General features: G+C 36.9%; 1 protein-coding gene across 7 annotated transcripts in view; it reads right to left on the bottom strand.

The window, feature by feature from the left end:
- FUT8 (fucosyltransferase 8) overlaps positions 1 to 25,622 on the bottom strand; it is a 321,926-nt gene that overhangs the window by 199,724 nt on the left and 96,580 nt on the right. Inside the window, exon 3 of one of the 7 annotated variants that reach the window (XM_024750837.1) lies at positions 10,165 to 10,227. The exons of the other annotated variants lie outside the window; for them this stretch is intronic. The gene's annotated coding sequence lies outside the window, so the exon portion shown is untranslated. The remainder of the gene's footprint in view (positions 1 to 10,164; positions 10,228 to 25,622) is intronic. 7 annotated transcript variants of the gene reach the window in all.

Here is a 25,622-nt window from a genome sequence, read left to right on the forward strand (position 1 = left end):
TTCAACTAACATCCAACTGCAGCAATCAGCCAAGCTTGGCAAATTAAAATAACAGTAATTTTGACAGATTATCTTCTATAAATATTCAAATATGGACGTTTGTGTGGATGCAAGGGTCTCTATATGCCAATCAAAATGCTTTGTTTAGGATCCTAAAATTGAGCATTTTTTCACCCCTCATTTCTGTAGGGGTGCCCTGAATCCTTAACTTTCATTTTAACTCTTTCACCTCAACCGATAAAGAGGCCAATTATTTCAATTCCGTGACCTGAATTGTATTATCTACAGCCTGAATTTAAAAAATTTAAGAGTAACATTCATAAAAAGAACCAAAAGACAGAAACAAAGAACCTAGGATCTTAAAAATCTAGGTCTGTAAAGACAAAAGGAAAAGATCCAGGAATTGGGGTTAGTGGGGATGAGGGAGGTAGGCAGAGGATCTTGAAGGATGGCAACTGAATAACTTTTTAGTCATGTGATCAGGTATGCCTTGGTAAAGTAAAATCCAAATGTAAAGAGCAATTAACAACTTCATAAATTTGGGCTGTATGCAAAGTTCAATTAAGGTAGATTACCATTTATTTGGCTCAAGGAAAGAAGATCCTCTGCTTTGATGACAACCTGAAGTACATCAAAGTGTCAAAAGTAGAAAAATGCATTTAGTATGAAATTCAAACCAAATTTTTAAAATCCATAGATAGCCCTATTTAATCAAGAATAACGGCTTTAATGAACACAAGCTATCTGATGCATGAATTTTCTAATTGTCCTCCTATCCTATCTCCCATTAGTTTCCCTTAAACATATACACAATCACTGAAAAGTCTCAAATGTTCCAGGAAAACTACAAGTGATTGGCATGCCTCTGCGTCTAGAGCAGCATCAAAATTATGGAAGAAAAGTCAACCTATTCTGAGGCACTGCCCTTCTAGTGCCACCTAGAGATGCAGAATCTCAGGCCCTAACCAGTGACATACTGAATCAGAATCTGCATTTTAACAAGATTCCCAAATAATTCACATGCATATTAAACTTTGAGAAGCTCTGCAGGAAGAAGAATATTAGAATGAGAGAGAAGGTATAATCTTCTGTTCAAAGATTAGTTCCACTGTAGGCCACTGTTTGGCCAATAAGCAACCAATTTTTAACCTCTGCTTTATCAGTACTCCTACAATGTTTGTATTTTGAATAAGGGATCTTGAAAAACAGAAATCCCTTTAGAGTCAAAGGAATGAGTAATAGACTCTCAGTTCCCAAGAAAGGCTGTGACAGTTATCTTAGAGCACGCAGTCCTGTCTCATGCCCCCAAATCACATTAGCTAGACAAGTAATTTAAAAATAATAATAATAACTCCTTTCATTCTAAATCCTAGACACTAAGAGCATGCAGGATCCCTGTAGCTAAGAAAGAGACCAAGAGAGGAGGAGAAGGCTATATGTGCTGGTTATTCAGCTACAGTCTCTCAGCAGCAAATCCACCCTTTAATACTCAGCTCAGTAACGCTGAAAATAGAACTCTGGAAACTACTTTTCTCTTTTGCCAGCTAGCTTCCTCATACTGCCAATAAGAACACTAAAAGGAGAAACTTGCTTTTTCCACTCAGCATTGCCCTAGCACAGGCCCTCCACCCCAGCAGCAGCAGTTGGTGACAGCCACAAGTTCTCTCTGGTACTCTCAGAAGTACCAGCAACAGCCAGAAGTTTTGAGCCCCAGCCCTCTGGATGACTGATGCTTTCTGCAATTTTTGACTCTGTGTTACTCCAGTGTTCCCCTTTTGCCTCTTCAGCCTCTGACACCTGATAACCCACTCCCTGTATCAAATTTTCTTGGTAGAAATCTCTAGTGTAGATTGTTTCCCTGTCCAGATTCTAAATGATATATCATGACTAGATGGAATAAAATTTCAGCAAGATTTGATCAGTTTGGAAAACTACTTTCCCAAAACATGATAGTCCATGAGAAAACATTTACTGCCTCTCCTCAAAAATATGTACAAGAAGGGAAACAGAGGCAAGAAGTACAGCTGAGAAAGAAAAAAGAGGGAATATAACCTAAGAAAGTAATGTACTGAAACAAATATTATGGTAGAAAACACACTTTAGCTCCCAAAAACATAAGGAAAGGGCCAATAAAAAGTCTGAAACAAATATAAGTTTTCCACCTTAATAAAAATCACAGAATTTAAGAAGTGGAAGGAACTTTATTCTTCTGCCTCTGCCACTGTTCAGTTTTGTTAAAGCAACTTTATATTGAGTTTGAATTACTATACTTTCAGGAAGCTGTTGAGAAATCAGGGAGAATCCAAAGAAGATTATAAAAATGATGAAAGCAATAGGAGATAGAAGCCATGAAGAAGGGTTCAAGGAGTCAAACTTTTTAGTGCAGTATAGTGTGAAGATAACTTCAAGCCAAAATTATTAGCTGCCTCCTAGTTAAAGAGTTCTGACCAGCTATGCTTCATCATCCCTACAGATGCTTAAAGGGATAGAAGATAACAGTAAATGAAGACATAAAATGGAGCTACTTAGCTTACTGACTCTCCTTCACATCACTAAAGTAGTAGCTCTTAATGCTATTCACACATGAGAATGACCTAGAATATTTTTTTTACAAAAAAGAAAAAATGATAATGATGATGATAATGTCCAGAACACTAATGCCAGAGATCTGATTTAACTAGTCTGAGGTAAAGCCTAGGCATGCTTTTTAAAAAACAAAAACAAAAAACACCCAAGTTTTTATAAAGTACTGACAGAAGGATTCAGAACCACTAGTAGGACATTCTATAACTTTAATACTCAAGTTATGATCTAAAGACTAGCTACATCCAGATTACCTGTGGAGCTTGTTAGAATGGCAGCAGCTCAGGCCTATTCCAAAGCTAGTAGGAATCTACATGTTACCAAGATCCCCAGGTAACCTGCATGCACATCGAAGTTTGAAAAACATTGTTCTGTAACAGTTTGAAAAGGGTGTGCGAGAGAGAGTGTGTGTGAGTTTGTGTGTGTGTGTGCGTGCACGGGCACGTGCACACAAAACTCCAGCCTAAAAATAACTTTCTAAATTAAGCTTTTCTAAAGTTTTAAAATATTAATTTTGTTAACTTTTAAAGTCTATTAGCATCTACTGAGACTACTATTTTAGTGAGTGAATAATAACTAATACATGTTCAGCCTGTACTATTTGCAGGCATTGTTCTTTACTAAATGATTTAATCCTCAACACGTGTAAAAAGTAGATAATTTTATAATCCCTGTCTTACAGATAAAACCGAGGCAAGAGTTATATAAAATAAATAACCTGCCCCAGTTCACACAACTAGTAAGTGGTAAAGCTGAGAACTGAACCCACATAGTCTTGTTTAAGAGTTTAGACTCTTAACCACAAAAAATAATACTATGTTTACCAATACCATACCAAAACATTTTGAAATAATTCAGAAGGAAAGTATAATTATTGGAAATAAAAATGCTATAAGAATAAAGGGAAAAAAATCAGTGTGCTTTTCTCTGATTTAAAAGGAAAACTATCAACAGTTATAATAGTAATATAATCACATCAATACTGTTATGGGTTTGTGGCCCACACTTAAAACAGAGAGGAACATGACAGAAAAGGCAGTAACTCAGATTACCTGTAATGCCAACACTGTCAATATTTTGGGGTGAGTGATAAACATACCAATACTGCACACGGGCCTCCTATGAAAGAAACATGTCTGGAGACAACCACTTTGCTCTCTGTATTTGGGAAATAACTGAAACCCCACGTTAGGAGACACATTCTCCGTGATGCCTCCTTAATTCACCCTGCACTCTTACCGCCACCGCCCCCTCCTCAGAAAAGAAAAGGACATAAGGCTATGATTATTTTTCACAATGAAACAGGCATGATATAAAATGTAGTCTGATTTTTCTCCTCTTCTGTACCCCACTGCTCCTAACTTCTAAAAAAGTTCACTCTCTGCTTCTGTCACAACAGAAGCAAAATCTCCAGTCCCAGGAAGACCCAAATGATTCTTTCGAAAATGCTGAAGACTACTTTTAAAGAAGAGGTCAGACAATAGGCTCAATAAAAGACCTACTAGAAAGGTTTAATAATTCATGTGAATTCTAAATAGCACAACAGAATATAGCCAAAGTTCCCAGAGATAAATAATATTATTGCATTGGCAAACAGATCGAGTTTAAAATATGCAAAATTATATCCTATGAGTATTTAAAGCAGAGCAACAATGTCTATGATGTTTTAGCTTCATTCAGTCCAAGGACACTCCCCAAAAGTAAAGTGTACAATACCTTTTTCATTAACAATGACAAAGCCCTGGTGACCTCATTTCTGAGAATGAAGAGAACTACAGACATTAAAAATGGAGTTGCTTAACCCACAGAGTTATTAAAGTGGATGCTGGAGCCAGAAAGATTTGGGGGGTAAAGATACCAATGCAAAGACTCACTGAAATGGAGTCTTCTAAAGACCTAAGTGTAAAATTATGACTTGAAGCCAATTCATTGGTTCCTTTAGGTAAGGTTTTACATGAAGAATCTAAGAAAGTTGAGGTTCATGTGAAGAACTGTAGGGATGAAACTTGACTTCCCAAACTGTGGATCTGGAGTAAGACTTCCCAGGAAGCCAACATAGACAAAACCCAGAAGAAGAGTGTTCTTAGGAGGGAACACAACCGTCAAAAATCACAGAAGCTGAGCATTCCTGATATGACTCTTTCATTAACTAATATGACTAATAAAGTGACCCATACCAAAACTCCTTGAAAATTTCCATCAGGTTTTAATTATTCATATTAGTTATGTAAATTATTTATAGTTATATTTTCCTTTCTAGTTAGCACCAGAAAACCACTCTCTGCACCTCTCTACCTATCTTCATAATAGTATGTTCTCAATCTGCCTTACTTTCCTACCCTATTCAAAAAGACTACATTATTTGAATAATAAAGTAAAATATGCTATATTTATGAAAAAATTAAAATATACCTCAAAGAAGTGATATTAACTAAATAAAAGTTGAATGAACAAATATCACTACCCTCCTCCCCTCGCAACATGGAAAAAATTTAATGGAAAAAATTTACCAGCTCCATCACCAATAAAATAGAAAGCTTATTATATCAAAGAAACACAACTATTTAAAAACCACTAGAATCATTTTTTAATCATCAGGAAGAATAAATTTAAAAAGATGATTCTCAAAATTCATGGTGAATCAGAATTATTTATTAAGCACTTAAAACTGCAGAATCCAAGCTCCGTGACCAGAGATTCTGATTCATAAAAAGTCTGAGTTTCTAAAGATGAACCCAAAACTCTACATTTTAACAAGCTTCCTAAGTGATTACCATGCAGATTATCCTTGAACTACACTTTAATATATACTTCACCTTCAATCCACTGTCAACTCCTCAATAAGTCTTTGAAGTCTGGTCAGAATGCCCACTCCTGAGTCTTATCTTAACAGCCTCAACTTCTACTTAAACTACATGCTTGGAACTAACACAGAGAAAATAATTATAGCAACCAGGTATTGGACATATATTACTATGGGCTATAAAGCTTCGCATGATCTATTATATATACATAAGAATTAAATGATATTTTTCATGTAAAGTACATAGTACAGTGTCTGGCTAAAACAAATAAATGCTCAATAGAAGTAGCTGCTAGTTGAAAACTAATGTCCACACAAAAACCTACACATGGTTGTTTATAGTAGCTTTATTCATAATTGCCAAAACTTGGAAGCAACCAAAATGTCCTTCAGTAGGTGAATGGATAAGTAACCTATGGTGCATCTAGAGAGTGAAATGCTTACTATTCAGTGCTAAAAAGGAATGAGCTATCAAGTCATGAAAAGACACGGGGGAACCTTAAAGTGAATGAAGTCAATCTGAGAAGGCTACATAGTGTATCATTCCAACTAATATGCCATTTTGGAAAAGGAAAAACTATGGAGACAGTAAAAGGATGAGGAATTACCCAGGGCTAGAAGCTGGGGAGAAGGGACGAAAAAGCACAGAGGATTTGGGGGCTGCAGTGAATGTACTCTTTATGATTTTACAATGATAAATACATATCATTATATATTTGTCCAAACCCACAGAATGTACAACATAAAGAGTGAATCCTAAGGTAAACTGTGGACTTTTGATTATGACGTGTCAATGAAGGTTCATCAATTGTAACAAATGTACCACTCTGATGGGGAATGTGGACAATGGAGGAGGCTATGCATGTGTAGGGGCAAAGCATACACAGGAAACTTCTGTACCTCCCTCTCAGTTTTGCTGTGAACCTAAAACTGCTCTAAAAACAACTGTCTTTATTAAAAAAACAAACAGTAAACTGCTATTATCCCTAACATCAGAGATATTATTTTGTGGGGGTCCTCCTAACAACCCTAAGAGGTGATTGCTACTATTTCCAAATTGCAGTTAAGGAAACTAAGGTTTAATAACCTGCCTGGGCAAGTAACTTGCACACAGATAGTTAAGGAGCAGAGACAGGATTCAAGAGAAACTAAGTAACTCCAAAACCCGAACCCTTTACTCTAACCTAACTTCCTGAAGCAGCCAGGCGACAACAGCCACTACAAAACCACTCCAACAGTCATAACCACCCTTTACAAGAATTTTCCTGAGTCATCTAAGTCTAAGAATTAAAGAAGGACAGGCATAGGACTCTGATGGATGGCTGAGGACAGGTAATTGTAATAACCAATATTAAGTATGGGTTAATGAATGAACTACTTTGCACTAAGGAATGTTCTAATAAATATAATACTTAATGAGTGTTTAATGTTTTCACAGTACTTTAGAATTATAAGTTACTAATAACTCCATGACAAGGGTCAATATGACTGTTAACCTTCCAGCAGAAAATATGAACAGACAGGTTAATAAAATCTAAAGTTAAACTGCTAACACTAAATAACTTTAGATTTCATTAACCTGTCAAACTCAGTCTTGGGACTCTCCACAGATAAGGACTATGATCCTTAGTTAAGAGTCTAAGAAGCCACAGAAGGGGTCAATTCAAACTAACTAAGACTTCTATGTTTCATCCACACAAAATATGAACATAATAAATATGAAATTCAAAGTTCTCTAACATGATGTTTCCTACTCAAATTTCATAAAATTTTATGTTCCTAATGATTAAGTTTTGTACATGAATCATTTATTTTTTAAAACACTGTAACTTTTCTCAAAATATCTGTTTTTCCCCTCATCTCAAATTGCTCCCAGGTGGCTATTGTTTTCTTTCTTCCAAGTATATTTCTAGCTTGCTTCTTCCCACAACCCATCCCCAAAATGGTAAGCCTTGGTTTCCACAAACCTCCCTTACCCCCACCTGAACCACAACTACATTCACAACAAATAAAACACAATTAGTCATGGCAAAAAAGATTTATATACTGATAACATCATCATAGCACTAAAACTACAAACTCAGAAAATGAAAATTACTGGTAAAAGTACATTCTATTCCGTTCAACTGTACAGAGCAGAACTTGTATTTTAACCCAGTATCTCTTAACAAGTTAACACAAGCCTTACAGCTGTTACTTAGTTTTATAAATCTTACAGTTTTACAGATAACTCTCTAAGAAGATTTTTAATGAAATGCATTAAAATTAGGCTCTTAGCCAAATAATATATGATATATAATACAGGACAATATACGTATTTAACTCAGCCAGAGAAAACACATACCTCTTATTTGTTCACTGTCTTCTTAAAGGAAATAAAATCTTCACTACCTGTCCCATACAGAGAGTCTGATTCACTGGAGTGCTACTGCCCAAGGAACCCCAGTACTACAGGAGGAAGCCAAAGATTGAACACTTCCTTCTACTGGAGATCTGTTCATTAAACATGTAAAACTATGTATCTCCATTATCTAAATTTTTACAAAGAACACATATTACACTTTCATAGTTAGAAAAGATTTAGTCATTTTTTTATGTGATAAGTTTATTTTGTTCAGGTTTTTCTTTTCTTTTTCTCTTCTTTTTTTTTTTTTTAAGGAAAAAGCAGATTTTAGAAATCCCTGCCTGAGGAATGATGTAACCTTAAACATATTAAATCCCATAAAAGCAAATCAGTGAAATCAGTGAGGTTCTGAAGGGTTCCAGACAGAGGCACAGAGTCCCTGAACCAACAGACACCACATTTCATGAGTAAGAACTGTGTGCTTCTCTTCCAGAGCTGTCTACAGAAAAAGCACTATGCTCTTTATATAAAACCAGGGCCCAGAACTTATATAAAGACCACAGAAATTATTTGGAATGCCCTAGAAGTCCCTCTAACTACAACGCACAGTACCTCAAACAACAGGAAACCTAAATGACAGGAAGCCTAAACATTTGGTAAATCCTTCCCTACCTCTTCTTACTAAGTATAAAAAATGTTCCCCCTCCTGAGCAGATTCTCTGGACACAACTGAATAGTGATGCCTTTCCACCTCAGATTGCCCTCCACTCCTCCAGAGGGTGAATAAGCCATCTAATTGTAATTCAGTCAGAAATTTTTTAAGAACATATCTTTTAATGGTATAAAAATGCACTGTCCATTAAGGTAGTCAGTAGCCACTAAGCATGTGAAATATGGCTAGTTTAAACTGAGAAATGTTGTAAGTGTGAAATACACACTGATTTCAAAGACTTAGTAGGAATAAAAGAATGTAAAATATTTCATTAATTTTTTTATTAATTAGTTTAAATAATATTTTGATATATTAGGTTAAATAAAATATATTATTAAAACTAATTTAACCTGTTTCTTTTTACCTTATTTAATGTGGCTACCAGAAAATTTTAAATTACATGCATGGTTCACATTGTATTTCTATTGTACAGTGCTAATCTATATAAACTAATGATCATAAGCCCTTACTAAACTTCCTATATCAAGTTTTCATGCTTATATAGCATAATAAAATCTAGTCCTTACAAGAGCCTCACCAAAATTCCCTTTCCCCCTGATTTGCATTGTAGATTATATTCAGGTTCCTTCCTTTCTGATACCATCATTCAATCTTAAAATGTTGAATAAATTCTATATTTCACCTCCTCCACCACCACCACCTAAACCAAGTTATTACCAGCCTTAAAATGTTCATCTTTTATCTCTAATGGCTAGCACATTTAGAGAAGGAAAGGCAGAGAATTTTTCCCAGAGGGGCCTCCAAGTTATCTTTAAAAAGCAATATGTGGTAGCATTAAAGGTTTGGTCTCTAGAACCAAAAAGCATGAACCCTGCCTTCTACTGTGCAAAGCTCAGTCAGCTCCCTCATCTGTAACTACTAAGTTAGCACAATGTTAAATTAATATTTCATTTAACTAATTTCAATATTAAAATATCAATACCATAGGTTGTTGTAAGATAAAATAAGAAAAGCATTTAGGACAGCATCTGGGACTCTAGTGCTAATAAGTGGTAGCTATTATTGTTATCATTATTTCCTTGTTTGTCCTGCTTCCTGAACCTATCATTCTCTTTCTACTCCTGGCTGTTCCATCAATAGGTTCTCTCTTCAGTCAAGCCTGCAACATATCCAACAAAATGTAAAGTATACACAACAGCAGATGGAGAGGGAGGTCATTTGGGGCCGACAAAAACAAAGAACACCAAACACAAGAGCCCATAAGAAAAGTGTACTGCATCACATAACAGAAAGATTCTTCAGTGTGAGGAAAGCTAATTCTGGGACCCTGTAAAAGGTATCTTCAAGGGGGTTGGAATAGATGTTCCTAAAGTCCCCTTTTAATCAAACTCTATGCCCCTGTCAAAGTATCCAACCCAGATGTTAAAATCCGGAACCTATTCTATTGATAATATTCAACAAGACTAAAAACTGTACGTTCTTTGTGACACTTTGACTCAGCTACTGACTCATATCGTACACCTAAAAATTAACAAGCTCCTATCTGCATCTATTGTAGAGCCTAAGTTTAGACCTCTATCACATGGCAACCCATGTTAAAAATCTGTCCACTCTTACCTAAAAACTCAAAAAGCAGAAGATATATATACGTACACACATATATGAAAAGGTCAAAATGCTCACTTTGTCACTCATGGACCTAGAGTAGATTCAGGTGAGATTAAGATTTATTCAACCTTAATAAACCTTAATATTATTTACCTTTGTGAAGTCTTCGGTTTTTAAAACCATTTCACGTGATTTCATTTGATTATTCCAGTAATCCTATAGTCACATCAAAGATACAGTCTCATTTTTTATGCAGTACCTGAATTTCAAAAGTCTGATTAACTAATTAAAAATTATTCACTTTAGTATGCCTTAATAAGCAAGCTTTTAGTCCAAGACCATGCTGGTCATAAGTAACAAAAGCCAGAACTGCACTGCACTATATCACACCATGCTAGAGCCTTTCTCAGAACCCGTAAGGGAAGGAAGAAAATGAAAGAAGACAGTGACAACAAATTTTGATAATGAGATAAATGTATGGCCAATCCTTAAATAAAACAGAATTGCTTTTCACGTTTCATTTTTCCTATCTTATTAAAGTCTCAAAGTTTTATTTTCCTTCCTAAGAGTTTCTGTTAAGTTTCTTCCTTTATCCTCACAGTATTAGTTGTACCTTCATCAACAAAGTATACTCCATCTCAAATTTTACCTGCTATCTGCCCTCATACGTATCAGCCAAACTATGTTTTAAAAGTTATGTGGTTTAAGTTTCCTCATTCTGCTTTAATGAATGTTTTACTATTCACTTGAATTCACCAGTATTCTCTGAAATGGCTTTTGTTCAAAGCTACCCTCTCTAAAAATAACCTACTATATAAGTTCACATTCTGCTGATATATCCACTAGACTTATGTGAGAAAAGAATTGGCAGCTTCTCTATAAAGTACCTACAACGAACAATCAACATTAGCTGACACTAAGATAATAAAAGCAAGCTAACTTGCTATCTATTGTCACTACTGAGTTCATATTTAGAACGTCCTATAAACCTCCCTTTTAATCAATGACTTAATGTAATTCACTTGACTTCTCTGAATCTGTTTCCTTACGTGCAATAAAAAGAAAGCTGCTCTAGATATTTGGAATTTCTTCGAAGTTCTAAAGAGTTCCTGAGCCTGGGGATTTAAATCCAAGTTTATTTACCCTCTAGAAGTTGATTTATTATTTTAATGAACATATTTGCACCTTTTCTATCTACTGTACTTGAAGGTAAGAACTATATATCTTTGTATCCTTACCCCTTTGAACGTGGTGCTATGCACATACAGGCATGTTTCAGCTGCCTTTCTACCTTAAGAGTTGAATTGTTAGCTTTGGCAGAAGACTCTTTCAATTCCCTATGTGTGATTCAATGGCAAATCACCACAATTTCTGAGAAGATAACATTGTAAAATTAGGTTAAAATCCAAGTTATGTTATTATAGCCCAGGATGGATATTCAGCATGACTAGCATCCACAAAAGAGATGGTAATTAACTGGGACAGGGAGACTGGCCCTAAACCTTGCTCTTAGTCACAGTTCTTCATAACCCTTATATCCGTTTCCCAACTGATGAACTGAAAACCAGACCTTAGAATGACATCCACATCCTTAGATCATAAAACTATAGGAAGGAAGAGTGAGGGAAACATTAACATCGATGTGTATTTTACTTCTGATTCAATCTAATAGAACTTGCTCCAAAAATTAAGAAATTTACCAAATTTGTTCTTAGACAAGGTGAAAGGCAATTTCCTATTACAGTAAAATTTGAAGAAATATTTTTTTTAAAACATAGACATAAGGGTTTTTTAGGTATTTCCAGTCAACCTGTAATAATGTCAACATTATCTTAAATTTAAATTGAAAGCCTATTATCCCTCTAAGTATTTTTAGTAGATGCCTAGGCCTTGTTAAAAATCACTAAACTGTGTTTGGAATACTCATACATCTATAAAATTCAATGCAGAAACAAGCAGACAACAATCGTTTAACTGTGCACAGAGCAGTAGGAAAACAAAAGTTTCTGGGAACCTTAATAAAGAGTCACATATAATCATTACATCCGCATGCAGTTAAACACATGGCACTCCACTTTCAGGAATCCTGAGTTTACCAAAACTTTTGCAACTAAATTTGGGTTACTTGGGGTGAGGGAAAGAGATGCGAAAGGGGAGTGAGGAGCCTTTAAAAACCCCTATTTTGACTAATCTGCAGCTGTAATTACAGCTGTTCTGAAGCTTTTCTTGGAACTGCCCAATTACATTTTTTTAAAATAATAATAACCAAAAGTAGTTTAATGAACTGAAGAATTTGATAGGAGGACTTCTTCATAGTTAAAGGCTATTTCTATTGTTTTTGCTCTGCAACTAATAGATAAGGATTGTTACATAAATGCAAGAAGCTTTCTCAGCTTCCTTGAATGTTGGAGTTTTAACATAAAAAAATACATTAGAAAATGCACTGCACTTCTTTCCTTTAGCACTTCTGCAGAAACTCACATTTTATATTTCTCCTCCCTCGCCATGCCATCTATTTGGCATACCTATGAAACAAGTCTATGACCCAAAGCAGAAATATGTATGATATCAATAAACAACACATTGAATCTGTAACAGAGAAGAGCCAATTTTGACTCCATGTTGGATCTATTTCTTTGACTTTAGCCTTTGCTTTTCATTGCTTTTGTTATTATAATCATACATAATGGCCTGCCTCAGGGAACCCTGCCCACCTGTGGATGGCTGCAAGAAAGAAGAAATTAACACATCCCCTCCCCGAGGCTGGCCATTCCAGAAGATGTTTTGCAAGAGTGATGGCCCTTTTTACTTTACCTCCTCCCTGCCTCTCCCTCTCTATTCTGCCTTTTTTACTTTACTTCCCTCTCCATTCTGCCTTTTTTACTTTACTTCCCTCTGTGATTCTATAAAAGAAACTGGCATCCAGACCCCTATAAGATGGTTTATCTAGGGACCCTAGTCCACCATCTTCTCAGTCTGCCGGCTTTCCGAATAAAGTTGTATTCCTTGCCTCAACACCTTGTCTCCCAATTTACTGGCCTGTCGTGCAGTGAGCAGAGCAGCTTGGGCTCAGTAACAAATCCTTTTGATATCATTCCAAATATATTCTCTAATAGTGTATTTACATTTTAAAAAAAGGTTACATCATACACCAGCACAAATGGAGTTATACACATTGTAGACTCATTTTTGTGTTATATTTTAGATATGATCAGCATCTCAGTTCTCTCAATAATTATTCATTCAAAGGGACAAATATTTAAAAATCACAAATGTCATTCCGGTCCAAGATGGCGACATAAGAGGCTCCCAAACTCACTGCCTCCCACAGACACAATGAATCTACAGCCAAACACGCAAAAAGTTTCTCTGAAGGAAATTCAAGAACTAGTGGAGTGACTACTACACATACAGTGAAATGAGAAAAATCCTACATGGAACAGGTGGAAAGACTGAGACATTTGTTTTGTAAACCCCACTCTCAGCACAGCAACATACAGTTGAGAGGGAATCCATAACTACTAGCTGCTCCCTAAAGAATGAAGAGTTTAGACCCAACATCTAGCACCCCAACTTTTAAGACTTCCATCTGAAGGATGGGCCCCCAAAACACCTAGCTCTGAAAGCCAATGGAGCTTGCATCCAGAAGACCCAGAAGCTAGAGCAAACAAAGAAACAGTTCTTGGTGGGCCCTCTAAGGCTGTGGCTATCCCCCCAACGCTCAGCGCAGAGGCAGCAGACAGAAACAGCCTGAAGGTCAGGTTTCTAATTTAACACATATCTAAGGGCCAACTGCAATCCTCTCCAGAGATCAGGGAGGGCATCAATGTTCTCCCTCTGCCCCACTCCAGGTCGCCAGTGCACACATCTGGTGCCTGGATTTTGCAGCAGCTGCCCAAAGGACACACGCCTTCATAGGCTGGTTCTGGTACCCAGCCTATCCTGTGTTCACGGGTTCAACAGGATTGTACCAAACAAAGAAATAGTTCGTGACTGGCTATCTCCCTTCCCCAGGGCCTGACACAGAGGAAGGGGACAAAACACCATCTCCCAATCATTTCCTGAAAGAGACCTAATTACCTACTTTAAAAGCTGTTGTCTGGGGGTCAGGCTTCTAGTTTAGCATGCATCTAAGAGACATCAATCCTCCCTGAAGACCATAAGCAAGCAGACTATCTTGCATTCTCCCTGTAGATCACTCCAAATCATGCATATCTCCATGAAAGGAGCTTGTACACATCTGGCACCCTCACTATTGTGGCTGCTACCCGGGGGGTTACACCCCTTGATTGCCTGGCTCTGGTACCTAGTCAGGCTTATGTCCACGGGTCCCACAGACATTAGTAAACAAATAAATGGTTCTTAAGTGGCTAATCCCCAGGGCTCAACATAGAGGGAAAAGACAGAAGAACCCAGTCTTTACCTGAAAGACATCTACTTGCATACTTTAAAAGCTGCCACTTTAGGGTCTAGCTTCCAATTAGCCTGCACAGAGGTGCTAACTGGTCTTCCCTTCTGGGACACTTGACAGGTCTTGTCATACGTCCCACTACAGGAAGCCATGAAGAAGGTGCCTTGGACAATCACAAAGGTTTGAGAGAAAACCAAGAGCTACAGCTGAACTGAATGAAAAGACTCATCATCTATAATACATGAGGCCATTCCGTCAACTCTAGGAGAGGTGGCTATCTATCTAATGCACAGAAACCAACACAGAAAGTCAAGGAAAATAAAGAAAAAGAGGAATATGTCCCAAACAAAAGAACAAGACAAAACTCCAGAAACAAAGCTTATAAAAATGGAGATAAGTGATTAACCTGATAGAGTTAAAAATAATGGTCATAAAGATGCTCACCATAGATGAGAATAACACATGCACAAAGTAAGAATTACAACAAAGAGATAAAAAATATAAGAGAGGGGCTTCTCTGGTGGCGCAGTGGCTGAGAGTCCACATCACACAGCTGAACAACACAATAAGTGAATGGAAAAACTCAACAGAGGGGTTCAACAGCATTAAATCAAGCTAAAGAGAAGATCAGCAAACTTGAAAACAGGTTAGTGAACTTCATCCAATCAGAGAAGCAAAGAGAAAAAAAAACAATGAAAAAGAATGAGTATAGTTTAAGGGAATTATGGGATATTGTCAAGCTGACCAATACACACATTGTAGGAGTCCCAGGAGAAGAAAAAGAGGCAGAAGCCTTCTTTGAAAGAAAAATGGCTGAAAACTTCCCTAACCTAGGGAAAGAAACAGACACTCAGATACAGGAAGTCTACAGTGTTTTAAATAAGATGAATCTAAGCTGAGATTCATTATAATTAAATTATCAAAAGGTAAAGACAAGGACAGAATCTTAAGAGCAGCAAGAGAAAAACCACATGCTAAGTAAAAGAAAACCTCAAAAGGATGTTCAGCAGTTTTTTTCAGCAAAATCTGAAAATTTTTTAAAGGACAGAAGGAAGTGAAATAATATATTCAAAGTGCTGAAAGAAAAAAACTACCAACCAAGAATACTCTCCTCAGCAAAGCTGTCCTTCAAAGTTGAACAAGAGATAAAGGGTTTTCCAGGTAAGTAAAAGCTTAATGAGTTTGGGGAGAGTTCCCAAGAGGGTGGAGTAGAAAGACCCTGAGTTTACCTCCTCTCATGGGCACACCAAAATTATAACTATTTACAGAACACTGAAAAAGACCAGAACTACCAGAAAAGATCTTCTACAAGTAAAGACATAAAGAAGGAACCACAACAAGATAAGGAGTGGGTGATGTCATGCTACAGTCAAGACCCATACCCACAGGTGGGTGGCCCAGAAACAGGAGAAAAATTACAATTGCAGAGGTTCTCCCCAAGAAGCAAGGGGTCTAAGCCCCAGTTCAGGATCCCCAGCCCAGGGGTCCTGTGCCAGGAATATGAGCCTCCAGAACGTTCGGTTTTGAAGGCCAGCAGGGCTTACTTTCTGGAGACCCAGATGGCTGTGGGAAAAAGAGAGTCTTAAAGGGCACATACAAAACCCCACATGCTCAGGGACCCAGGGCAGCCAGGGAAGAAGCAGTAATTTGAAAGGAGTCTGCATCAGACCTACCTGTTGTTGATCTTGGAGAGTCTCCCAAAAAGGAAGGAGGCAACTGGAGCAGACACTGGGGACACAGACACTGGAGACAGACATTTTGGAGAGCTCCTTCTACCATGTGGACACTGGTGCTGGCAAGCATCATTTTGGAATCCTCCCTCTAGCTTATCAGCCTCAGGACCCAGCCCTGCCCCTGCTGACAAACCTGTAGGCACCAGTATTGGGACACCTCAGGCCAAGCAACTAATTGGGAGTAAACACATTCCCATCCACCAGCAGGCAGGCTGCCTTAAGATCCCTGAGCCCTGGATAAGACCCTGCCCACCAGAGGGCCTGGACCTGACCGCACATGCCAGTGCACAGGCATAGACCTGGGACACCCCCCATCCCCCCCATCCCCCTCCCAGGACCTTTAGCCATAAACCCCAGGACTCAGCTCTGCCTACCAGTGGGTAGGCACCAGCCCCACAATGCACTGTGCTCTAGCCTCAGGACTAGCCTCACCAACTAGCAGATGGACACTAGCCCCAAAACAACCACAAAACCATAGCCTGCTGTGCCAGGACTCTGCCCACCTACCAACAGGCCAGAACCAGCCCTGGGACCAGAATGAGGGGGGCAACCAAGCCTACCAGACTACTTACTAGTCAGACCATCACAACAGAAGGACCCACGCAACCCACATAGGGACACCCCTAGAGCATATAGGTCTGGTGACAAGACGTATCACCTCATACCTGTTAGAATGGCTATTATCAAAAAGACAAGTGATACCAAGTGTTGGTGAGGATGTGGAGAAAAGGGAACTCTTGCTCACTACTGGCAGCATTGTAATTGCAGCTACTATCAAAAGCAGGATGGATGTTCCACAAAATATTAAAAATAGAACTACCATATGATCCAGCAGCCCCACTTCTAAGCATATATCCAGAAAAAATGAAAACAAAGCCTCCAAGAGATAATCTAAACCCTCGTGTTCATTGTAGCACTATTCACAATAGCCAAGATATAGAAACAACCTAAATGTCCATCTTCAGAATGAATAATGAAGATGTGGTGTATATATACACAGTGCAATATTATTCAGTCATGAGAAAGAAAGAAATTCTGCCATTTGCAACAACATGGATGGGCCTTAAGGGCATTATACTAAGTGAAATAAGCCAGAGAAAGGCAAATACCACATGGTATAACTTCTATGGGGAATCTAAAAAAAAAAAAAAAAGTCAAACTCATAAAAACAAAGAGTAGAAAAGTGCTTGTGAGGGACTGGGAAATGGGGGAAAGGGGGGTAGAGAGAGGTTGGTACAAGGGTACGAACTTTCAACTATAAGATAAAGTGTGAGGATCTAATGTAAAACATGGTTACTATCATTGATAACACTGTATTGTATAACTGTAATTTGCTAAGAGAGAACTTAAATGTTCTCTCACACACACACAAAAAAAGATAAATAGATAAATAGGTGAGGTGATAGATGTGTGGATTAACTAGATGGTGGGAATCCTTTCATAATGTATACATAGATCAACTCACCATGATGTATGTACGCTTTAAATATTTTATGATTTTATTTGCCAATTATACCTAAATAAAGCTGGGGGGAAAGTAATAAAAAAAAAAAATCACAAATTTATGGAACTTTCTAAATAACTGATTTGTTAATTTTAAAAATGTCCTAAACAGCTGAGATTTTACATAGCATGTTTTTATTTCTGTCTGTGGGTAACAGGAATTTCTAGAAAAACATCAAGAGTAAATGAAGATACTTTCTTGAGAAGAAATAAAAAAGGATGTGTTTCAGAGTTCCCAACATTTAAAGATAGGGAGACTAAAAAAGATACTTCCCAGAAAATTAAAGAAAGCTAAAGTAGTGAACATTTGCTTTATATTGATATTATCAAATGTTACAAGTGGAGGAGAATGTCGTTTAAGGAGCAAAGTAATATATTACGAAGGAAAGGTTTTTGCCAGTGACTTACTATTTAGATGTAGATAAATCTGTTCTCTAACTTCCTCTGAATATCAAAAAGAGAAAGCCACATTACTGAAATTTTTGTGATCTTATGCAGAACAAAAATAATAACTTTCTCATAAGTTATGGAAAAGTACTTAAGTACACATGGCAATACTAAAATACTGATTACATCTGACACATTTACCCTGAGAGCTTCAGAGTATATCAAATAGATTTTCCATAGTTATGGTAAGCATATCCATGTAGAAATAGCAGATATACTAATCTTCATATTTTTTTTCATTCAAGCTGGTTTGAAAAGTACAAGATTTGTGGTGAGATTGATCAGGAAAGAATAGGAAACTCACTTCTTTCTATATTCTGAAAAGGTAGGAAGAAATGCCCCAATAATCCTAAATATGATGGCTAAACAATGATATTTTCCTAAAGTCTAAAGAGGCCAATGTCTTCCATGGATGCTTGTACTTAAACTGAAAGGTAAGCAAGCATTACAGGAAGAACACAGGGAGCCACAAAGCAAGAGGCAAACTCACAGATAATAAGAGGATTTGCATATTCAAAGAGGACAAGAATAATTTAATTTAATTTCAAGGCATAGATTATATTTATAGGAGATTGTACACACTTGTAGTCAAAAAGTACCTCATAAAGGCAAAGAAATCACATGAAGCAGACAAGTCACCAAACTCAAAAATGAAGTGTTAAGTACCAGCTCCTAGAAACCAGTAATGCATTAAGATAAAAGAGAATAGCTAATCCATTCAGTCACAAACAGAGCTCCCTGAAACGCACCTACCAAAGTTTGCAAACTAGCTATTAAAAATGATCTCATTTGACTTCTATTAGAATCATTACAGAAGGATAAGGCAAAAGCTTTTGACAAAATTCAACACCCATTTATGATAAAAACTCTCCAGAAAGTGGGCATAGAGGGAACCTACCCAGCGTAATACAGGCCATATATGACAAACCCACAGTCAACATCATTCTCAATGGTGAAAAACTGAATGCATTTCCTCTAAAATCAGGAAAAAGAAAAGGATGTCCACGCGCACCACTATTATTCAACATAGTTTTGGAAGTCCTAGCCATGGCAATCAGAGAAGAAAAAGAAATAAAAGGAATACAAATTGGAAAAGGAGAAGTAAAACTGTCACTGTTTGCAGATGACATGATACTATACATAAAGAATCCTAAAAATGCCACCAGAAAACTACTAGAGCTAATCAATACTCTGGTAAAGTTGCAGGATACAAAATTAATGCACAGAAACCTCTCACATTCCTATACACTAATGATGAAAAATCTGAAAGAGAAATTATGGAAACAATCCCATTTACCATTGTAACAAAAAGAATAAAATATCTAGGAATAAACCTACCTAGGGAGATAAAAGACCTATATGCAGAAAACTATAAAACACTGATGAAACAAATTAAAGATGATACCAACAGATGGAGAGATATACCATGTTCTTGGATTGGAAGAATCAATATTGTGAAAATGACTATACTACCTAAAGCAATCTGCAGATTCAAGGCAATCCCTATCAAATTACCACGGGCATTTTTCACATAACTAGAACAAATCATCTTAAAATTTGTATGGAGACACAAAAGACCCCGAACAGCCAAAGTAGTCTTGAGGGAAAAAGATGGAGCTGGAGGAATCAGAGTCCCTGACTTCAGACTATCCTACAAAGCTACAGTAATCAAGACAATATGGTACTGCACAAAAACAGAAACATAGATCAATGGAACAAGATAGAAGGCCCAGAGTTAAACCCACGCACCTATGCTCAACTTATCTATGACAAAGGAGGCAAAGATATACAATGGGGAAAAGATAGTCACTTCAATAAGTGGTGCTGGGAAAACTGGAAAGCTACATGTAAAAGAATGAAATTAGAACACTCTCTTAACACCATACACAAAAATAAACTTAAAATGGATTAGAGACTTAAATGTAAGACCAGAGGAAAACACAGGAAGAAAACTCTTTGACATAAATCACAGCAAGATCTTTTTTAATCCAAGTTCTTTGGGTTATGTGTATGGAAATAAGTTAATATAAATGTTTCAGACATTACATGAAATTTCTAAAAATCTTATATGTTCTGGTATAATGTTATAAGTCATAATTCTAGTTATTACTTTAAAATGTATACCTCAGAAATAAATTTCTTTGTCAATTGCATTATTATGACCTTTCCTCAAATATTTAACCGTGGTCATTTTTAAGTCTTTTGTCATTTACAGATAGTTCTGGGTATACTCTGATGCTTTTGCAAATATGCTCCTATAAAAGGGTTTCTTTCATCTTCAAGGAATTCACAGAAAAGACTCTGACAAGTACAGGTTTCTGGTAACTGACTATACTGCTGAACTGAATGAATAAGCATTTTCAGAACTCTAATGGAAAACTGGTGAATTCATAAAAGTGCTAACAAAAGATCAAGATAAAAAAATTAATTACATGGGACTGAGTGAACTGATGAGGATGATTGTAATTTTTGTGACTTTCTGTTTGAATAATAAAAAAAGAAATAATATTTGAAAATAAAATACTTTTTAAAACCCAAGTATTACACCTGCAAAATAATTGCTTTTACAAAGGAGGTGTTTTTTGGGGAAAAAATTGTCAATACAAAATTGTGCACGACGACAGACACTTGCATTAGCTAGGGTTGGAACATAAATAGATGGTAATTCTCTTCTCAACAGACACACAAAAAAAAGCATTTGACAAAATTCAACATCCATTCCTGATTTGAAATCTCTGCGAACTAGGAATAGAAAGGAAATTAATCAATCTAATAAAGGGTCTAGGAAAAATCTGTAAGTAACATCATACTTAATTGTGAAAGAAAAGATACTTTCCCCCTAAGATTAGAAGCAAGACCAGGATGACCACTCTCACCAGTTCTATTCAACATTATACTAGAGGGTCCAGGCAGTGAAGTCAGCCAAAAAAAAAGGAAAGAAATAAAAAGCATCCATTTTGGAATAAAAGAAATGAAACTCTTCATTCACAGAAGATATGACTGTCTACGTAGAAAATCCAGTGGAATCTACGAAAAAAATACTAGAACTGAAAAGTTAACAAGGTTTCAGAATTCAAGGCCAATATACAAAAATAGATTGCACTTTTATATGTTAGCAATGAACAAATGGAATTGGAATTTTTTTAAATACCGTTTATAAAAGCAGAAAAAATATAACATACTTAGGAATAAATCTGGCAAAATACTGAAAATATCTGCACACTGAAACCACAAAACATTGCTGAAAGAAATTAAAAATCTAAATAAATGGAGATAGCCTTATTCATGGGTTAAAAGTCTCAATACTGTTAAGGTTTCAATTCTGCCGAAATTTATCTATAGATTCAATAAAAATCCCAGTAGGCTTTTTAAAATAGACATTTACAAATTGCTTCTAAAATTCATATGGAAGTGTAAAGGACCTAGAAGAGTTGCATCACTGTGGATCCAATCAGGAGAGAAGCCACACAGAAATATGAAAAGCAAAAGTTAAGTATACAGAATCATTAACTGTAACAGGAGGTTGAAGTAACAACAGTTAACTAGTGAGAAGTAAAAAGAATCTAAAGAATACAAGACAGCCAATACCAGGTCTGAGACAGAGTGCCTGAGCAAGAACCTCTCCCTACTCCTCCCCAGTCATTCCTGGGCTGACATCCAGACCTTGCTGGAGAGGGCACAGGCCTATCTCACTGAATGGTAGAGAAGTTGCTCTGGTGCCATGCCAGCAGAACTTGTTCCATCTGCCTATGGAACTTGCCAGAATTCCAGCTGTCAGGGAGCTATGAAAAGCTGCTCACCTGGAAGTGTCCCACCAAGGCACTGTGCTACAAACCACATGAGGGAGAGATACAAAGAGAAGCTGCTAGCTCTGGGCTGCCGGCTGCTAAGTTCCCTGCCCTCTGTGCACTGCAGGAGCCTAGTAGCGCTGGTAAAGCCACACATGCTCAGGGGATGTACAATGGGAAAGCTAGACACTAGAGAACATGAACATGCTGCTGGAGTCCACGAAGCAAGCACACAGGAAGCAAGAAGCAAAACTCTTTCCTTCTGCAATGTCTTTCCAGCACTCTCTATTGACAAAGCTTAACACTGTGCCAGTTGGCAAAAGAAAAATATTTAAAGGATCTGATACATTTTCACAGAGCAGACAAAAAGGATCAATCTGGAGCTGAGAGCCAATAAATTGACAACCAGAACAATGGCCAATATTTTGGCTGAAAAAGAAGAACAAAGTTAGATGGGTAGCATGACCTGGCTTCATGACTTCTTATAAAGCCACAGCAATCAAAACAGTACTGGCACTGAGATAAACAAAGAGATCAGTGGAAAAAAATCAGGTAGTCTGAAATAAACTCACACATACATGATGAACTAACTTTTGACAAATATCAAAAGGACAGCCTTTTCAACAAATGGTGCTGGAAACAACTGGATATCACTATGCAAAAACATAAACCTCCATCCAGTTTTTGTTCTATATTTTAAAAAACAATTCAAAATGAATCATAGAACTAAACATAAAACCTAAAACCATAAAACTTCCAGAAGATAACCTTGTAGAAAATCTTTATAACCTTGGATTAGGCAAATATATCTTAGATACAAAAGCAAAATCATAATCCATATAGGAATAAGCTGATTGCCTGGACTTCATCAAAATTAAAAATGTGTGTTCCTCAAAAGGTACTGTTAAGAGAATGAAAAGACAAGCCACAATCCAGGATAAAACTTCTGCAAAGCATAGAATCAAGACTATATAAAGAGTGCTCAAAACTCAATAATGAGAAAACAACCCAATTAAAATAATGGGTAAAAGATTTGAACATCTTACCAAAGAAAATCTACAAATGGTAAATAAACACATGAACTGATGTTCAATATCATTAGTCATTAGAGAAATGCAAATTAAAACCACAAGGAGAAACCACCACACACCAGTTAGAATGGCTAAACTTTAAAAGAATGACTATACCAAATGTTGGTAAGATACAGAGGAACTCTCATACACCGCCAGCAAAAAAAACCCAAAAAACAAAAAAATGGTAAACCTACTTTGGAAAACTATTTGTCAATTTCCTTAAAAGTTATACACACACCTACTGTACGATCTAGTCATTTCACACTTAGGTATTTACCTAAGAAAAATGAAAATATGTATATTAATGTTCATCGCAGCTTTACTTGTAAGAGCCAGTAACTAGAAAGAACCCAAAATGTCCATCAACAGATGAAAGGATAGACAAACTGTGATATACCCATATGTGTCACTTATCAATTTATTGCCACCTCAGCTCTGAATGCATCCATCGATACATGCTGTATGATAAACAAGAAAATTCCTTTCAGTATTCCTCTTTCAACATGCCCCATGTTCAGCTCTCTCAGTAGAGGGCACTCAAGAGACACTGAAGCAAAAGAGGCTCTCCAGCAGTTTACCGAAAGGACTCGAGGGGGAAAGAATGTTAGGTGTCGGTATGAGGCTTCCAGTAGAGTGCTATCCGAGCCACCTGCAGAGAAAACAATCCTTCTGTGACCTTGAAGCCTCAGCCTGGCATAATAAGGTGTCAACATCCCTCTTGACAAGGAAGCCAGAGCCCCTAAGCACTCTGAAGGTCTCTTGCCAGCACCATACTCCCTCTACAAACCCGCACTAAGACTGAACATAGTTGTCTGTGGCCCAGATGGATACACACCAAACTGTCTCTCCTGTAAGCCCCCAAGGCAGTGCACACACTCCAGAAGTTTCCTGCCCCTGCTGGCACCTGGACTCCCACTACACACCCATTCCGCCAGCTGCTGATCCCCTGCTCTCCTCTTGCACTCCAATGAGTTGCCTATTGCTCATCTGGCAAGTTTGGACCACCTCTGGCCTATAAAAACATGAACTTATCTGCTGCCCAGTAGACTGAACCACATCTTCTCCACTGAGGTCTTAACCTCTTCCAAATTTGTCCTCCTTGGGTACCCTTCCAAAGCTCTACAGTACCGTATAAAGCTTCCTTATATCTTATAGTTAACTCTTTTGTCATAGTTAATAATTCTTGATAATTAAACTTTCCCTACTTAACCTATTATATGGTTTCCGTCTCCTGACTGAACCCAGATTGCTACACCATTCCAGAGAATACCAATCAGCAATAAAAAAGAATGAAATAAGGATACATGCAACAACATGGATGAATCTCAAAATAATTATGCTGAGTGAAAAAAGCCAGCCCCCTCCCAAAAGTACATACTACAGATTCCATTTTTTAACACTTTAGAAAATATACTAATTTATAGTGACAGAAAGCGTATCAGTATTTGTCAGAAAAAGGGGAAGGTCAGAAAGGGGTGAGGGAAGGAATTACAAAGGGACAGGAAGAAATTCTGGGAGGTGATGGATATGTTCACTATCTTAATTGTGGCAATGGGTTCACAGATGTATACATATGTCAAAACTTACCATGTTGCATATTTCAAATATATTCAGTGCTTTGTCTGTCAATCATATGTCAATAAATCTGTTTTTAGAAAAATAAAAACACACTCCCTCATCACCCCCCAAAATATACAATATTGAAGTCTAAGAGGAAAATGAAATATATGCTACAGAATTATAAATTAATTCATTATAATTGTTTAATTATCTGGGAATTAATATCCAGATAAAGAGAATTAGATTAATATCCAATACATAGAGAATTCCTAAAACTCAACAACCACCCAAAACAAAAAGCCCAATTCAAAAATGGGCAAAGGACTTGAACAGACATTTCTCCAAAGAAGATACACAAATGGCCAATAAGTACATGAAAATATGCTCAATATCACTAATCATTATGGAAATGAAAATAAAAACCATAAACAGATACTACCGCACACTCATTAAGATGGCTATTAGCAAAAAACCAAAACATAAGTGTTGGCAATGATGTAGAGAAATTAGAACCCTGTGCACTGCTAGTAAAAATATTAAATGGGGTGGCCAATATGAAAAACACTATGGTGGTTCCTCAAAAAATTAAAAATAGTATTACAATATGACTCAACAATTCCACTTCTGGGTTTATACACAAAAGAATTAAATACAGGGTCTCAAAGATATTATTCATGATAGCCAAAAGGTGGAAGCAACCCAAGCGTCAACTGACAGATGAACTGATAAACAGAATATAGTATATACGCACATTGAAATATTATTCAGCCTTAAATGGGAAGGAAATTCTGACACATCACACAACATGGATGAACCTTGAAGACACTATACTAAGTGAAATAAGCCAGTCATAAAAGGATAGATACTGTATGATTTCACTCATATGAGGTAGGCAGAGTAGTCAAATTCAGAAACAGAAAGCAGAATGGTGGTTAACTGGGGTTAAGGGCAGGGGATTGGGAAGTTACTATCTAATGGGAATAGCTTTGCAAATGAAAAAAGTTCTATGGATGGATGGTGATGATGGTTGCATTAACGATGTGAATGTACTTAATGCCACCGAACTGTACACTTAAAAATGGTTAAAATGGGAGAT

This window comes from Neophocaena asiaeorientalis, unplaced genomic scaffold (assembly GCF_003031525.2).
Source record: "Neophocaena asiaeorientalis asiaeorientalis breed wild unplaced genomic scaffold, Neophocaena_asiaeorientalis_V1.1 scaffold140, whole genome shotgun sequence".
Lineage (NCBI taxonomy): Eukaryota > Metazoa > Chordata > Mammalia > Artiodactyla > Phocoenidae > Neophocaena > Neophocaena asiaeorientalis.